The sequence below is a fragment of the Grampus griseus genome, assembly GCF_964374135.1.
Source record: "Grampus griseus genome assembly, chromosome: 1".
In the NCBI taxonomy this organism is placed as follows: domain Eukaryota; kingdom Metazoa; phylum Chordata; class Mammalia; order Artiodactyla; family Delphinidae; genus Grampus; species Grampus griseus.
Window position 1 is genome coordinate 173,100,250 of NC_139017.1, and position 18,717 is coordinate 173,118,966.

Here is an 18,717-nt window from a genome sequence, read left to right on the forward strand (position 1 = left end):
CACACTCTGGTGGAAACAGAAGCTGAGAGTCTGCCTGGAGATGGCCCATTTGAGTCTCCAGGTGGAAGGGTTATAAACCAATCCCCTCTGCAAGGGGCAAGGACATGAATACACCTTTTCATATTGTAAGAAGTAACCTCCTCTTTCAAGTCTTTCTCCCTTTGTCAACTTAATAGCACTTAGCCTAAATCTAATGATGACAAAGGCTCTTGAAAACTACAGCTGTGTTTTAAGGGAATTGGATTCAACCAGTTTTCTTATCCTCATGATGATATATGCCCTTCCTTGTCTGTGATGCCCCGCCCACATCAGACCGCTGGTAGCAAACAATGCAAATATAAATGATTACCTAGCTATTAACATAATTGCTCTAGCAAGTGCAGTTCACGTCTGATGAGGTTCACAGAAAGGGCTCCTAGTGCCCACAGACGCCTGATTCAAAAGTTATATTCAGACAGTTTTTTTCCTGGATCAAAACCCCCAAATTTTTATATCAGTACCACCTCATGTACCCCAAACAGGACCATCGAATGTGACCCTTTTCTTTTTTTTAACTAACCTCTTACTTTCTACTTTGTACAGGTATGAACTTTCGAAATAAGTAAAACTGGAGGTGTAAACCCTACCTCTTACGCATAAACCTTACTTTTTTTTTAAAGTCACACTGTAAAATATAATAGAAAAACAGATGTCAATTTGTTGTAATACAATCCCTTGCAAAAGCAATTCAAAAAATTTCCTGAAACCTATCAAGTGCTATATGAACCTGGTAGCAGGTTGTACAAAAAAAATAAACTGGCCTATATGTATAAATAGACTATTAAATAAGTAAAATTTCTAGATTTACATAAAGCAAAGCACAACTTGAACAGTACCTTTCATTAATATGTACTAAGAATGAAATCATATAACTAAAAGGTAAAAGTGCTATTTTTAGTTTTATTCCCTGCATAAAAGAATATTAGAACACCTAGCTGATACTGAATGTCAAATGCCTTATTTTTAGACTCTCCAAACCTAAGCAGTGAGAAGCTGCACCACCCTCAGATCCCCCCACCCCCGTGCCACCCCTGGTATCCTCTTTCAACACCAGGACCAGGAAAGCCTGATCTGCGCCCTGGGAAGACACGCCACTTGCGGGACATGTGCATTCTACTCGGAGGACAAACAAGAGTACCCACCACAGGCTGCTACAAGCGTCCCGACCACAGCACGCCTGACATCTGGGGAGATCACTCGCTGCTGTGGGGCTGTCTGAAGCATCAGAGGACGCTCAGAAGCATCACTGACCTCCACCCACTAGATGCCAATAGCATGCCCCTCCTTCTACCTGTGACGAGCAAGTGTCTCCAGACGTGGCCTAAGTCTCACCCGAAAGGAGGGAGGGGCTGTCTCCCTACGTTGAGAACCACGGGGCTAAACCGATACGGGCTCCACAGTCTACATATTTATAAACATGTTTTAAGTATTCGAGTGACACTAGTACGCCAATTCTAAAAACCAAGAAATGGAACAATCAAATTTACCTCCTGAGTGCCTCTGGTGAACGCTGACAGACTTAGTTTACGATGAAAATGAGTCTATCATGAATCTAATCATCACTCATTCATGGAATTGAGATTATGTGATACATAAAGTGATTTTCTCAATCTTTATCAGAATCATCTAATACCTGAGTTACTTCCCATTAGGAGTGTAGACTAGAGATGAAGGGGCTACTGAAATCACCTGTCCTACCTGCCATTTTTTCTGAGAGAAACTGAAGACCAGGGTTCCAAGGGGACTGACCGATCAATCTATGACAGAAGTCTGAACCCGGGTATCCTGACTCACACTTAGGTATGCCGAGTGTCACTCACAAAGCCAAATATTGTAATAACACCCGGTGGCACCTGCTATATTTCCTTAAAATCAATACATTTTCCCCCCGATACTTGGTTTTCGTTCTATATGCAATCAAATTAAAAGAAAACAAAACCAAAAACAACTCATAACCAAAAACAACCTGTAAGGACTTTTACAAAGGGAGGGAGATGTGTTAGTTCCTGTCTGTGAGGCAGGAGGTGCCTGGAGAACTGGTCCGGCAGAGCCGCTGGGAGCCTGGTAAGTACACGTGTGCACTTACCCTCAGGTTCCTGAAGGGTCCTACATAGAGGCTCTGCCAGCTGCGTGCTCCAGATGGTCTAAACAAGAAAGATACAGGAATGAAACACAAGGAAAGTGGAATGCAGACAATGACAAAGAACATAATGAAGGACAGGACAAAACTTCATGTATGTAAGGAAAAGAAATACACACATAAAGATGAAGAAAACTGAATGAAACAGAAGGAAAGGAGCAGTTATCCACTGCAGCAAGGTTCTCCCCCCACCACCCTCTCCCAAATAATAATCTTTGGTTCTTAGTTGGGGATCGGATGTGGTATACTTACTCTCAGGCCTATCCCATGCCCATGTTGTAAAACTGATGCCCTTACCACTTAAGTGCCATTCCGCTAGACGGCCCGAAAGTCCCAATCCATGCCTCTCATTTTACAGACCCCAAGGACCACAGACATGAAGTCATCTGCCGGAGGTCACACAACTGAAGTATCTCTGGAGGAGTCAGAATTAAAACCCAACCACGACGATACCGAAAGTGCTCTACTACATAAAATTAGTTCTTCAGAACAATAATGCATAATATAAACATTCTTTACAAAGCACTTTATATCCATTATTTCACTCGTTTTCAACGGCAAATGAAAGTAAAGTGATATAAAGACTTTCATTACATCTAAAGAAAAGGAATGATCAAGTTGGAATGGAGATTTTTTTCCAGTTCAATTTTATCTTATGCCAGAAGCAAGTTATCAGTCAACAGCACGGAACCCCAATCTGAGCACATATGTTCAATAATATCAATAAAATTGGATTTTCTAGAGAAACAGCTACCATATAGAGAAATCAGACGGCCACAACGACTACATTTTAAAGACAACAAGTGGCATTATGCTGCTGGTGCCTGCAACGCAAGGTGCAAAACCAAAACCGCCTAAAGCATCACATGAATAATTTAAGTTCTGGACTATTTTCTACTCTTCTGATGAGCTAGACAGACACCAGGAAATTCTAAAGAATAATGTTTCAGTTAAAAATGTTCAGGCATCAGAGAGAATGCAAAATTCTAGAAGGCCTGCTCAAGTTACATTAAAAATTCATCACAACAGTGAAGGCTCATGCATTTGGTGATTGAAATGAATTAAATTTAGAACCATATGTAACTCTACGTGCACTGCCTGCCTCCTCACTGGGGAGCTACCCCACTCTGAAGCTTAAAATCAGAATTCAGTATCAGTGCACGGAAGCAGGTCCAGCCCATCTTTGTCTGGGGAGCTTACCGTCTTACTCAGATGCAAAGATGATTCCAAACCAGGCAAGACCCACAATCACACCATGAAAGGTCATCAAGGAAATAGGCTGACCTGAACAGGGACCAACCCTGACCCCCCAGAGGGTGGGTGTGCCTGCTGCCTCCAGTTCCTCACTCACTCAGCCCTTCATCCCTGCAACGGAACTTTCATCCTCTCTTCGCTACCGGAACTCCACTCGGAAGGTTACCTCTGATCTTGTAATCACAAAACCCCTAATTTCTTTATCTGCCCCCAAGTCTCTCTTTGGCATTTGACAGTCTGATCAGTTTGATGGGCTTAACATCTTAAAATCCCTCTCCCGAGCCTTATGACATTACCATCTAGACTGTCCTCCTTCTGTGACCATTCTATGGCAAAAATCTTTCTCTTCTTTCTATCTTGAAATGAGAGGCTCCCACACAGGATATCTGAAGACTGGAGGCATGCTTTCACACGAGGTTGAAGAAAGGCTTCAACAGAGTATTCAGCTAAGCAGAGGATACAGATCTTAGAGATGACAACAGACATGGAATAATGGAATTAATGGGCTGTATTAAAAGGTAAGAGAGAGAAGAACCCTAAGATTTGAAGTAGAAAGAGCCCTGAAGACGGTTTAACCAAACGTCACAAACACACTTCTCTGAGCTTTCTCTCATTTACAAGAACTGCCTAAAATCTCACAGCAAGTTTGTAGTAAAACTGGGACTTTTATTCCCATCCAACTCACCATTCTATCCACCGTGTTCTAACAGCCTTGTTAGTGACACTTTGTGGGTTCCAATTTCACCCTTGAAAAGAATTAACAGTGCCATATGCATTTCAGGCAAGTCTGAGAAATTCATCATGAACGTACAAAGTCATTATGCATCTTTTTCAATATCTGAAAGGCAAGGGAGTGGTTTTCACGACAGCAAGCCCCAAACAAGATGAAAAGCTTAACTGGGGAAAAAGCATAAAGTTCATGTTAAATGACTTCTTTATAGGATTAAAAAAAAAAAACCCACAAACAAACAAGATCTCTAGCAGATCAGGTAGTAAGGAAGGGGAACCAATGGACAACAGCAAAACTGTTAGCTGAAAGAATGGCCAAAATGATGCTGTGTGAGCTCCTTGAGGGTGGTCAGAGTTAGACCTCAGCACTGTTTCACATCTGGCAGTGGTTTAACATTCTGCAGTGGGTGTGATGAGTAGAGGGAAAAGAAGCTGGAAACGGATATACAAAACTAGGTTTTCCACGAAGAGTAACAGGTCATTTCAATAATCTTCATTTTTTTTGTTGTTGTTTTTTTTTGTTTTCGGGCTGTGCCACGTGGCACGTGGGATCTCAGTTCCCCGACCAGGGATCGAACCTGTGCCCCCTGCAGTGGAAGCGCAGAGTCTGAACCACTGGATCACCAGGGGAGTCCTTTCATGTATTCTTTAAAAAAAAAAAAAGAAAAAGATACTGAGTTTACTACCCTGGAAATCATCAGAAGGAAACCTGTGGCAGCAGGCCACACGTGAGAAACTGCAACCAGAAAGGCTTCCCTGTGTAAAGGTCGACAATGTCACCACACACGCAAGAACGTGTTTATCAGATGATCAGAAGTGGCCGTTACAACTGGCCAAGGTGAGACCAGTGGGTAAACAAACCACTTGTGGCCTTAGCCCCATCAGTTCGCTGTGTTTCAAAGAGAGGAATTTAAAGCAATAAGATGCTGCAACAGTTGGTTTTTACGAAAGTGATACGCTATACATTTTCTACAGATTTTTTTCACACAGAAAATAACCTTGAAATGTACCTGGTAGTAAAAAATTCTGTTATGCTGCTTGGGCAAAATTTCAAATCTTTTTCTGTAGTTAAACTCCTCACCAAGAGCTGTCTGCAATCCCGGAGGCAAATTATAAAAATAAAACCTCTCTGGTTTTAAGTTGCTCATAGTATTAAAACAGGACTCTAGGCTTTGCTTCAACAGAAACAATGGAACAAAGTTCTGGATTTTTCAGCGCTGCAGATCACAGTATAAATTCCTGGAATGCTTGCAGCCCGAGTGAGGGATTGGGGGGGGGCGGGGGAGCGGGGCACAGTCTTTGCTGCTGTGGAGGCTCTGGCTCCCTGCCTCTTCCAAATGTCAGGCTGATGGAAGAACAGCGATCACATCTGAAGGGAGCTTTTAATTTCTTTTTTTAAAAAAGGCTTTTAGTGGCTTTGACTGGATAATTCCAAACACTAGAAATGGTTCCCCAAATAAACTTCAGTAAATTCAAATTAAGAAAGCTTCAAATTTCCTTACACTCTTGGGAACCTCAAAAAGTCTTGTGGCATAAACAAAATGTTAGAGACTAATTAAATACCTCTGAAACTTAAACAAGCTGCTAGCCTGTTCTGTTTTACAATCATTTTAATTTCTCAAGTTCTTCTCATGCATTTTCAGTAGTCTTTATTTTACAGGAAAAAAAATGTATCTAAAGTCTGAAAACCTTACATATAAAAAGTGAATTGGCAACTGCAAAGTAAAGAACTTAATTCAAAGTTCAGGTGTCAGTCCCCTGTGGCCAAACAAACCAGGCCTGGGAGCTGTGCAGGGAAGTGGTCTGTTACAAGTGCCTGCGACCCTAAAACACAGGGGACAGCCACACCCTCGAGAATTGGTCAGTTTCAGCAAAAGGAAAGTCTATTTTCTCCTCCCAAAGCCCATGATAAGTTTTACAATGCTATACCCTGATGAATTAATTATAAAACTTAGTTTAAAAATACTTTCAGGAAGTAAAATCTAGATATAAATCTGAGGCAACACAATTGCAACATGTAAAATTCATCCTTTACATTTGTATACAGAAATGCCCACAGGAACAACGGTCAAGCCATAACACCAATTAATAAAATCAGGCTAAAATTTATCCACAGATGTAAACCAAAAGGATCTGCATTAAGATGTTGGCAGGTGGCTCCTGGTGACAAGATTATTGATGAGGGTAGGATACCTGTTTCTCCATCTGTTTGTATTTTCTAATTTTTCTAGATGAACATTTGGTTACATGCTGCAAAAAATAAATGATTTTTTAAAAAGAAATACCTACAAAAGCAAAATTAATGAGACAAGAGAAAATGTTTCTTTTGGCTGAGATTAACGTATGCAATTTTACATCAGTACAGTGTGGAAAAGGCCTCAACTTTCCACTTTGCCTGCACAGCAAAAAGTACTGAAGTGGGGCATCCCTGGTGGCGCAGTGGTTGAGAGTCCGCCTGCCGATGCAGGGGATGCGGGTTCGTGCCTCGGTCCGGGAAGATCCCACATGCCGCAGAGCGGCTGGGCCCGTGAGCCATGGCCGCTGAGCCTGCGCATCCGGAGCCTGTGCTCCGCAATGGTAGAGGCCATAACAGTGAGAGGCCCGCGTACCGCAAAAAAAAAAAAAAAAAAGTATTGAAGTGTTTCTCTTTTCCATCTCCTACCTGTACCCCGCAGCAGTGTCCAGAATGCACTCTCCCCAGGAACACCAAATCCACAACAGAGATACAGTGACATTTGGGGTTTAAAATACATTTGACCCTTGAACAGCCCAGGGGGGTTCAGGACATTGACCCTCTACAAAGCTGAAAATTTCTGTATGACTTGTAGTCAGCCCCTCGTATACGCGGCTCCTCCCTAGCTGGGTTTCTGCATCCTCGGATTCAACCAACCTCAGATCACTGAGTACCGCACTATTCATTACTGAAAACCATCCGCATATAAGGGGAACCCTGTAGTTCAAACCCATGTTGTTCAGGGTCAACTGTATTCATAACAGACATTATTAAATAGCCCTAACTGCTTAAGCATTCACATTACCACTGTGAGCCTTTTGGTATATATCCTTCAATTCTCTTTGCCACGCACCACATTACTTCAAACAAAAAATTGATTTGTCTCCTCCTTTTGAAAAGCCACACACCCCCTATTCTTTTTCTTGTTTCAATGTACTTGGTTACCATACCCATAATTATTTAAGTCAAAAATCTAACTTAAACAATCACCCTGAGTACCTCCCAGGTATAAGCTGAGGGTCAATGTCTTGGCAGTCAACTCTGATCACCATGAGAGTCTTGTTCACTAGCTTTTATTTTGCTTCTCCTAAAATGTAAAAATTTGGCAATGGCATTTGAATATGACACATTTTGGAAGAGGTTTAAGCAATTCATTTATAAACACAAAAGAATTTATAGCTACTACACTACCAAATCACTGGGATCTACCATGAAATGAGACGCTTTTATTCCAGTATAATTTTTAAGATTCTTCATCACTATCGCTAAATGAGCTCATTCCCTTCTGTTCAAGACCTCAACTGTCCTCCAGCCCCTTTCACGCCTGCAGATGCGCCTCTATCAGAGCGTATGAAATGACACCTCTCTGCTCCCATCGGAAAAGAGGCTGGAGCTCTCCAGGGCTTAGGCATGTAGCCGGGGTAGCACAAATTCACCCCTCTGACTAACTCAAAACTGCGGAGGTTGTCTTTCAGATTCAAGAAGCAGAGAAGGAACTAAAATGTACTGTATTCTCTTCACAAAGCAATTATTTCTAAAACCACAAGTTACATATAAATTCAATTCCAGATTTTTTTCTCTTACAGACCTCCACCTAAAAACAAAATCCTACTAGCCTATTTAACAACTCATCTCATCCTCACATGTATTAGCCTTTATCAGACTACTATGAAAATTTACCCCAAGCTCATTATTCTTGCTAGATAAAAAAATTTTCCGCTACGTACTTTGTGAAGTTTCTGGAATAACAGTGAAGTAGAAGTATTCTGATCATTTTCTTGGGTGCTTATTACCTACAAGGCACTTTGTTAAGAGCTATAAGGGAACACATACATATTACTACAAAGATGTCTGCCCCAAAGATATTTTAAATGGAAGTTATATGTCTAACTTTGTGAAAAGCAATCCCCTTTGCAAAAAAGGCCCTACTAATGTCAACAAGAAGCAAATCTTGTTGAAAAAATGTTCCAGAAAATGTGTATTTCATTAAAAATATAAAGAAGGGAATGAAGGAGGGAGGAAGCTGGCAGGAAGGATGGGGATGGCAGAGAGAGAGGGAGGAAGGGGGGAGAGTGGGGGGGGAGAGGGGGAGGGGGGAGAGAGGGAGGGAGAGAGAGAGAGAGAGAGAGAGAGAGAGAGAGAGAGAGAGAGAGAGGGAGGGAGAGAGGGAGGGAGAGAGAGACTGGGGGTGGGGTGATGTAAATAACCATCCAGCCAGGTACAGTGAGGAGGCTCAGGGAATTGCTAGTAACCAAGCTACAAGCTACAGTCCACAGCCACGGGGCTCCAGCTCTGCTAGCAGGCTCCGGCACTGAGATCACAGCCTTTTAGAAACACTAAATCTTACTCGGTGCTCTCCAAGGATTATCCCACAGGGTCCCGAGTTGATGCTGCTTCTCTCTTTCGCCAGTGTAGAGGTAAAATAACGCCCTCAGGCAACAAAGAAGTCCAGGAGGAAGAGCTCGCAAAAGGATGAGGATTTGAAACACAGCTGCCTCCTAGGCCAGTGTCCACGCTGGGAGAAGGGGTCTCACTCTCAATCCAGTCACTCACTTCACCTGCCCCCAAACGTTCCTGTGTCACCAAGGTCACACATCTTCCCTGCAAAGAGCTGACCCCAACTAAAGTGAGACTCGGACTGGGCTCTCCCCGCTCTCCCTCCCTGGTGTTGGGGTGGCATTCTGAATAAAATAGGTCCCCAAACGACAATAGCCCACAAAACGGAAATTCACAGAACTGAAATTATATTGCGCAGCCATGGGCCAAGACATGATTAAGGAGAAGTAATCTTGTTCAGAGCAGAGGGGAACTAACTATGATACATACTGGTGATAACTACCTGATACTGTCCCAGGGAAGGGAACATGAGATAACGTGCACAAAGAACTAACTTTGCACAGTGGCTGACAGACTCGATAAATGGAATCAATTGTGCGGATTACGCACAGTAGATTCTACTAAACAAATTACAGAAATCCCACGCCTACAAGTCTAAATTGTCAGCATATGTTCCTTCTTATGAAGACAATAACATTCTGCTTCCCTAACAAATCCGAATTCATCCATTTCTTTTACTCATTTGTTCTACATCGATTCACAGGATCCCACCCAGATATCATTACAGAAATGTACAAGTCCAATGAGGACAGACGTTTAATTGAGATAAGAGAGAATTATGTCAAACACTCACTAACATCTCTATTAATATATATAAATGCTCTAACAGCGGAAGTTGCGAGTATACGTCAATTTTTAAAGTCTGTAATCCACTGATTTTACAGCTTCTAAAGAACACTCTGTTCTTATTTAAGTTAAGCATACTAGTTCACTTTACTGGTTCCTAATCCTTTCGGGAAGGAATCTTAGACCTCTTTGAAAATCAGGTAGCACCTAAGGCTCCTCTCCCCACACAGTCACGAAGAGCCGTAAACACAACATCTGGGGCTCAAGGATACCTGTGTTACTATGAAGTCAAGTTGTGAGTTCATGTAAATATGCATCTTGACAGGAGTACTCCTGTGTGACCCTGAAAAAGAACCCCGACTCCTCAGACTGCTCAATAAAAATACTGCACAGATAATCAGGACATTTAATAAGTACAATACATAATAAATAAAACTGACATTGTCAACTTAAATAGTAACTTCTCCGAAGAGAATGGCTCTTTCACACTTTAGTTTTGCCCTGAATTCATATCCACAAAGATGTAAAATGTCAAGATTTCCTAATCTGTCATAAACAGCACTGAAATAGCTCCCACACAGTTACCTTCAAGGATGTCTGATAGTTTACTATCTAAGAAAATGTATCCAAAATTCATCCAAAATCTCACCTGCATAAAATTTCGTTGTAACAGTAGAGTCACGAGTGATTTGGATCACATAAAGGTAAGACAGAGAAACAGGAAGACAGTAAGCCCTTCATTTGGGCAGCAAGCAAATAGTGAGACGTTTACTTCTGCCTATGCAATAAATCAAATTCCAAGAGTTCTCTAATCCACCAACCTGTGTGATCACAGGTGTCCTAGTTGGGGTAACTAGTGAAACAAGACAGCTTTTAAGATAGAAGCAGATCTCCAGCAACTGAGGAATTCTCTAGTGTCCCAATGTGTATCTAGTTACAGATCCAAAGAGGCTCTTTACTCTCACCTAATTTGTAATCTATACTTAATTCATTCCATGTTGCCAAAGCAAAATATATGGATTTTTTAAAGAAGATATTGAAACTGTTCATTTCTGTTTTTTTTTTTTAAATCCAGAAGTGCCACGATAGGCCAAAGAACAGGCAGAGTTACCACAGAGCTAATTCTGCCGGTGGCCACCAATTACAATGAAGTGGACCAAGGTCGGTGTGCCACACATGCTCCTGTGAGGCTCTCGCTTAATGTTCAAGGCAACCCTACACTGTAGGTGTTACCCTCATCTCACAGACAGGTAAACTGAAGATCAGAACGTGTAGAGTAATCCACCCAAAGTCACATGCTGGTAGCTGGTGGAGCTAGGATTCAGATCTGGCCTTGTAACTCCAAGGCTCTGTTCTAGCATGCCACAATAAATCCACACATCGTACATCTCCCAGCACTCAAAGGTTTAGCTGGCTCAGCAATTTTTCCCTTCTCTCCTCCCCTCAACATACACACATCAGGCTCGTTTAAACAAGGTATCATTTGCAAAGTACTGATCCAGTTGTATTTAATACAGAAGCAACAGTGAAGCCTGAGCAACATACTTAATGTGCTTTAACACAGAAGGAAGTTGGAGGGGAACATAACAGTCATTTACTATGAAAACAAAGTTTACCAATTCCATGTACTTTCTGACAATTGCCCATGAGATTTAGAAGACTCCACCTCTCTAAAACTGAAAGGGGTCAGAAATAGTGTTAGTTAAGGGTCACTTTTTCTTGAGTCAATACTTTCCACACTCTGATTCAACCATGAATTTAATTTGCTTTAGCATACAGACAGTAATTTATTTTCCAGCCAATTCCTGAATTTATAATTTTGATGGAATCAAAACCACAAATAGATGTTATTAAGCTTAACACTCAAATCTGATCTTGCTATCGAATACTCCTATGATCACACCTAGCAAGGAAGAGATACTTCCTGAATAATATATTTAGCAACTAATAAAACTCCTAAAAGCAAGCAAATCTGCAATCTTAAACCCCTCGTTCAAAAATCCAACCAAGATTGAGACTACTGGTAATTATTCCTTTTTATCTGTCTGGATGACAGTGAGAGGGGAAACTGTAATTTCAACTCCAGTGTTAATCCTACAAAAATTACAATCCATATGTGTAAACCGACAAAGATCAAAACTGCAACTAACGACCACTGTGCTGCCGGCAGCATAAATCTGGTCGAAATGCACATGGGTTTCCACTGATGCCGGCACTAACATCTTCACAGCGAAGGGACCAAGGCAGGAGGTGGAGCGCAGTGACCTCCCATTCCTCACAGGGACCTGAGACTTTCTTTCTGCTTTACTTCACAGGAAAACAGGTTTTGAAAACCTCATAGCTTAAAAACAAAAATACACCCAACAGAACTAGAAAGGCATATTCTATACCTCAAACTGGCAAGAGATGGAAAACTGAACCTAAGAAACCAAATGGTAGAAAAATAACAGAAGGCACAGAAATTTCAGTGTTGCCCATTCTAAACTGTCCCTCAACTTCAAACACCACACATAATTCTGTTTGGGGGTTCTAAACACGGGTGAACAAACCAGTTTGCCCTCATTTTTGTGGCATGTGGTGGCTCAGGAAACCTACAAAAGACTGCACCAAGAGGTAGGATTATAAGTACAAGAGGAAAAGATTGTTTATCACTGTAGCTTTACTAGAAATAAGGGGGAAGATGAATTTTAGTCTAAGTATTATTTACTGCTTTTCTTTTTAACCAAAGCAAAGATAATCCTCTGCAGCTCCACATAACGGGTAACATACAGCTCTTTCATTAAGGGTGAGATTAGGGGTTTTGGTCATTCAGATACTGATTAAACTAATAAGAACATATAAAATTTAAAGTTCTTAAAGTATCAAAATAGCAAGGATTTCAGACGTCATCATCTTATCTTAGAAACTGGTATTTTTATATACACACACATACAATATCATTATTTTATCATTAAAATAAATCTCTTACCTCTGAAGCTATTCAAATATTCTTTGTAATATTAAAGTATATTAAATTTACTATATAACAATTAAAATAACTACACCATCATATAATGAAAACTTCTATCAAAAAATATTTTTAAATTTCAGAGTCATGACCACAAAAATGAGAAGAGGAAATAAATAGCTACAATAAGTGCTTCAGAATGCTGAGGATTTTCTAGTCTCTTACCCATAATCTCTCAGGACTTTTTCTCAATATATGTGCCAAGTTTTAACCTTTTGAACAAAGTTACTTCCCCTTAATTTTTAGAGAAAATTTAAACAGAACAGAAAGAAAAATGCTTAAGAAATTTGAAAAATGAAAGCACAGATTACTAAGCAGCAGTTCCGTCCGGCCTACAGTGTGGGTAAGGGTGTTAAGGACTTACTAAACCTTTAAGGAACAACTGAATAAAGAACTCTCAGTAAAAGTTTCAGGTGGAAAAAGCCATATTACATTTTGTTACAAATCCAAGAAGTTTTAAGTTTTATACATGCACGCATATTCTAAAGACTCTATTGTGGGATAAACACAATTAAGAATCACCCCTGCCCCACATGAGGAGAATTCAGGAGTGCACACAAACAGGTTAGGGCAACTCCTTTCTCATTCTTATTTCCTTTCTTGCTTTTCCTCCAGAATGAGCCAAGATGCTAGAATAGGAACAGCTTTATCAGCAAACAAAACCTCTTAAGAAGCTACTGCTTCAAACAGTTCATGAATTCTTAAAGGAAAAGGTAAAAAATAAAAAGCCACGCCCCCATAAACATTTTGACAAAACAAACAAGATCGCTATCTTTTGTTGGTGTCACATCATGAGAGTGAAGGAAACTAATAAGCATGATTTTACTCAATTCTACCACAAACAAATCAGAATTACACTTAAAATCAGTTTCTAGATTTAATTTTTAGAGTGTATGTTAATTAAAACACGTTCATGATCTATAACATTCAGCTTAACAAAACTTTTAAAGTTATACTTTACTCAGTGGAAGAGTCAGTCATTCTCAACAAAAGAACACTAGTGCAGAAGAGGACACTAAACGTCAGTGGCTTCTTGAAATCATCAATAAAACAAAATGGAAGAATTCCACAATCCTAGACACAATCCCTCTGCCATCCACACTGCTGAGGGAGTTAGGCCAAGGCAATGTCTCACTCGGTTCCTGTGGTTTCCAAACGGATTTCAAAAATAATACACAACTTAAGAGAAATGAAATATTTATAAGAAGCTCAAACCAACAAATATGTCATTAAAAAAAACCAAAACACTTAATAGACAAGGGCTGGAAAGGGATAAAAATTTAATCTGTTATTTTTTTTAAAAGCTGTTTGAGGTGCTCAAAGGAATACAATAAATCTGTTTAATCCATAAACCCCAAAGCAAAAATAACTCAAGGCATTAGTTTTCACCATAACTTAAGCTTTCCAATACCAAAGATTTCACTTAATCACACTGCCTTATTATTTAGGATTAAAGTGGGCAATTCTAAAGTGAGTAGTGAAAATTCATCTTGGCTAATTAGCAAAGCCTTATAAAACACTGCTACTTATTCAGTGTAAGTGTCCTGCTTAGAAACATTATAAACAAAAACTAGATTTAGGCAAGGCGGAGCTGAACAATTTAGTAGCTGGGCGAACCTGGGCAAACCATGGAACCCCTCAAACATCAGTGACCTCATCCACACAGGAGGAAAATGATTCCCTACTTTGCAGGGCTATTGGGAGGATTAGCAATGATGTACACGGAGCACCAAGCACAGCGCTAGGCACAAGACAGACGTGCTAAAGAAACGAGTAACTGCTGTCATTGTCACCATCAACAGAAAGCGGTTCATCACTTGACGACATGATGTGCGTGTAAGTGTCAAATCATGAGATGTGTCCCTATCAAAATACACTGTAATGAATGAATTCAGCCAAGAACTCTTGTAACGTCTGACACTGGTTTAATCTGAGCAGTAATAAAGAAAAACGGTTGCTTTCCACATTTATCTTCTTCACTTTGAGAAACAACAGTAATGTTTTCAAATAACTCCTGCTTCTCCACGTCATTCAACTTCCTAAACTATGTCGACCAAGCTATTAACATTAATAAAAGCAACTGTCCTTGGCGGCACGCAGAGTATGAGCAGATAACATGAATGCCAACAGGAGCACCGTGTGAGCCTGTCTGAAGCTGCAACTCCCAGTTCCCCACACAACCTTTAACGGTTAGGAAATGTCTATTAATTTTTAACCAGCTTGAAGGTATCCTTGGGGTATTTATCCAATTCCTCAGTTCTTCAGAGGCAACTTCAAATGTAAAAGTATATACACTCTCCTCTCTGTAGTTCTACTGTGAACATGGAAGTTCATGTATTGGGTTGGCCAAAAAGTTCCTTCGGTTTTTGAGTAAAAATAAAAGACACATTTTTCATTTTCACCAAGAACTTTATTGAGCAACGTATTCACTGTTCTGTTCCACTACCCTCTGCCATTTTTCAGGCAACTTCATAATTCCAACTTCCCAAAACTTTTTATCTTTTTGAGCAAATAACTGTTCCAGGTGCCTTTTAGAGTTTTCTAGGGAAAAGAAAATTTTTTCCATTAAGAGAATTTTGTAAAGACCAAAATAAATGGAAATCCGAAGGTGCAATGTCTGGTGAATATGACAGAGAAATCAGAACTTCCCAGCCAAGCTTTTTTCTCTGGTCATCAAAAGAAAGACGCATTGCATTATCCTGATGGGAGATTATGCATTTTCTGTTGACTAATTCTGGATGCTTTTTGCCAAGTGCTGCTTTCAGTTGGTCTAACTGGGAGCAGTACTTGCCGGAATTACCCGTTTGGCTTTCCAGAAGGAGCTCATAATACAGAACTCCCTTCCAATCCCACCATATACAAAAACTTCTTTGGATGAAGACTGGCCTTTGGTGCGGTTGGTGGTGGTGCATTTCACTTGCCCCACAATCTCTTCCGTTCCACATTATGGTACAGTATCCACTTTTCACTGCCAGTCACAATTTGTTTTAAAAATGCAACGTTTTCGTTATGTTTTAGTAGGGAATCACACGCAGAAATACAATCAAGAAGGTTTTTTCGCTTAACTTACATGGAACCCGAACATCAAAGTGATTAACATAACCAAGATGGTGCCAATGATTTTCAGCGCTTGATTTGGATATTTTCAGTATGTCGGCTATTTCTCACATGGTATAACATTGATTCTTCTCAATTAATGTTTTGATTTGATCGCTATCAACTTCAACTGGTCTAGTGACCGTGGAGCATCGTCCAACACGAAATCTCCAGCACAAAACTCCACAAACCACCTTTGACACATCTGATCAGTCACAGCACCTTCTCCATACACTGCACGAATCTTTTGGGGTTTTTTTGCATTTAGGCTGCTTTTTTTACCTTTCTTGAAATAATAAAGCATAATACGCCGAAAATGTTGCCGTTTTTCTTCCATCTTCAATATTAAAATGGCTACACAGAAATTCACCAATTTTGGGCTTCCCTGGTGGCGCAGAGGTTGAGAGTCCGCCTGCTGATGCAGGGGACACGGGTTCGTGCCCCGGTCCGGGAAGATCCCACATGCCACGGAGCGGCTGGGCCCGTGAGCCATGGCCACTGAGCCTGCGTGTCCGGCGTCCAGAGCCTGTGCTCCGCAATGGGAGAGGCCACAACAGTGAGAGGCCCGCACGTACGGGGGTGGGGGGGGGGGAATCACCAATTTTGATAAGATTCGTTTTAAATGCATGCTGATAATGACAGCTGTCACAATGCAATCTAACAAAACCGTTTCAAGTGAAGTTAAAGACAACTAAGCACTTACTAGAGCCATCTTACGGCAAAAACCCAACGAACTTTTTGGCCAACCCAATACTGTAACAGCTCTGTAAACAGAAATGTAAAACTGTCTAAGAAAAGGAAAAACTCGATAAGTTTTAAAAACAGTAATGAATTCATAATGTAGAAAAAGAACCCAGTATTTTTATCTAGGCAAAGCACAGCAAATTTTTTTTTTTACTTTCAAATTACAATTGGATTTTTAAAAATCAACAATTTTGAACTCCCTACATTCAAGGTCCTTTTACCTTTTAGGAAACTTAATAACTAACCCTCCTTTTCTGTATGAGGCAAGTCTCACCTTCCAGTTTCCACATGGGCAGGACCAGGGTAACAGCCTTAGAGCACAGCGTATTTCCTCACACACTCCATTATGGTATATATTAAGAATTTTGCAAATTCATCCACTAAAATACAGTTGAAACTCTGCAAAATGCTTTGAAAACCTGTAGTTAATCCATAAATTTCCCTATGAACAAGGTTATATACAGCAAGAATCAAAGGCACAAAAATATCAACCGGGCTTCCCTGGTGGCGCAGTGGTTGAGAGTCCGCCTGCCGATGCAGGGGACACGGCTTCGTGCCCCGGTCCGGGAAGATCCCACGTGCCGCGGAGCGGCTGGGCCCGTGAGCCATGGCCGCTGAGCCTGCGCGTCCGGAGCCTGCGCTCCGCAACGGGAGAGGCCACAGCAGTGAGAGGCCCGTGTACAGAAAAAAAAAAAAAAAAAAATCAACCAACTTATTTACCTAAATTTAGAGCAATTCAGTAGCAGTAGAAGTAGAATTAGAAATCAAAAAAATTCCTAGATTCTTACTGTTGCAAAAACATTAAAGCTGCACTAAGCTTTTAAAAACAGACCAGAAAAACAGCAGGATCAACCAGGCAGGAAACCCTCAGAGACAGGTCACCCAATGTTCAGCAAAGGCATCACTAAACTAGTGGCAGCGAGAGCTCCACTGGGGACCGACTAGGACACTGCTCACTTGGGCCCAAGGCGACAAGCTCACAAGCCATGTAACATCTAACGCTGGGGCCCTATCTCCACAGGATCGTAGCCACCTGCAACTGCCCCAAGCCCTGCTCCAACACTTGCCAACAAGAACTAGGGATGAGCGCCCTGTAAGTGGGCACAGGACCTGCCCACCAGGCACCCAGAAAGCTCAGGGCCCATCTGCAATCATCCTCAGGCACCATGGCTAGGCCTCTGTCATCCAGCCAGGCCTCCACTCTTCAGCTTTGGCCAAGGAACCTCGAAAAGAGCTGTCGGCTACTGGGGAAGGTCAAGACATCAAACTCCACTGAAGCCCACCTGTTCGCTTTTGTTAAATGTATTCTCTAATGTTAACTTTAAATGGAACCAGTGCTATCACTTCTGCTGTTGTCCACCACAGGCAAAAGTAGACAGAAAGCAGAGTATTATGAAGAAGAAAAGGCATGCAAAACCTGGGCTCAAGCTCTGACTCTTGACACTCATTGGCAGACAGAGCTTGGACAAGTTATCCACCCTTGCTACGTGTCCATTTCCTCATCTGGAGCTGGTACAAACCACGCAGAAGCAGAGGCTAAATGGGAATGCCCACGAGACTGCTCAGTACCACTCAGCACTACTCAGGGCTCACTGCTCCGTCTGGCTGCAGCGCCACACAGCCCACAAGGCTCCACGTCTCCATCAGAGCCTCTTGCCGCATCTCTGTTTCTACTTGTTGTCCAGCAATGTCCTGTGACCTCTCATGTCCCCGTGAGTTTCCTTCCCCAAATCTTTCTTTCTTCCCCTCCTCAATGTTCTTCACAGGCATCCTCCCCACTGTGCTCTGCTTTTCGACAACAAAGTAGCATCACCTCCTCTCCCAGAGGGCTCCTGCCAACCCCTTCCCTATTCTAGAGCCTGTACACACATCAACTAGAACACCTAGTAAACCTGACCCACACTGAGCTGCAATAAAACAGACGATAAACTCCTCCCCGGATGTTTTACTCATCTCTCTAATCTCCCCTACCAATCCTGCCAATGAGTGCAGTGCTGGTGGGAAAGGGGCCAGTATGTCCATTTGCACAACTGAGTTTCAAACAGAAAGACTCGTGGGGTTCTAGGTGGCTCTCCCTATACACCACCCCAGCAATAAATAACCAACACTGCTAAAAGAACACCCAATCCGGTCCTTCTTCCTGGAGCTCTCAGCCCCGAGAACTTGACAGGGCCCACCCCTGTGTCAGTCAAGTCACAGCCTCTGAAAGGCTATCCCTGGCTACCCGTCCACAGTCACACCATACGTAACCACCTGCAACACACACACACTTTATTAACATTATAAGATTTG

General features: G+C 41.6%; 1 protein-coding gene across 2 annotated transcripts in view; it reads right to left on the bottom strand.

Annotated features, from left to right (window-relative positions):
- The window catches only part of PRDM2 (PR/SET domain 2), a 118,362-nt gene that overhangs the window by 46,103 nt on the left and 53,542 nt on the right, over nucleotides 1-18,717 (bottom strand). The window contains exon 1 of one of the 2 annotated variants that reach the window (XM_082648627.1): nucleotides 2,126-2,144. The exons of the other annotated variant lie outside the window; for it this stretch is intronic. The gene's annotated coding sequence lies outside the window, so the exon portion shown is untranslated. Of the gene's footprint in view, nucleotides 1-2,125; nucleotides 2,145-18,717 lie in introns of those variants that run through there. 2 annotated transcript variants of the gene reach the window in all.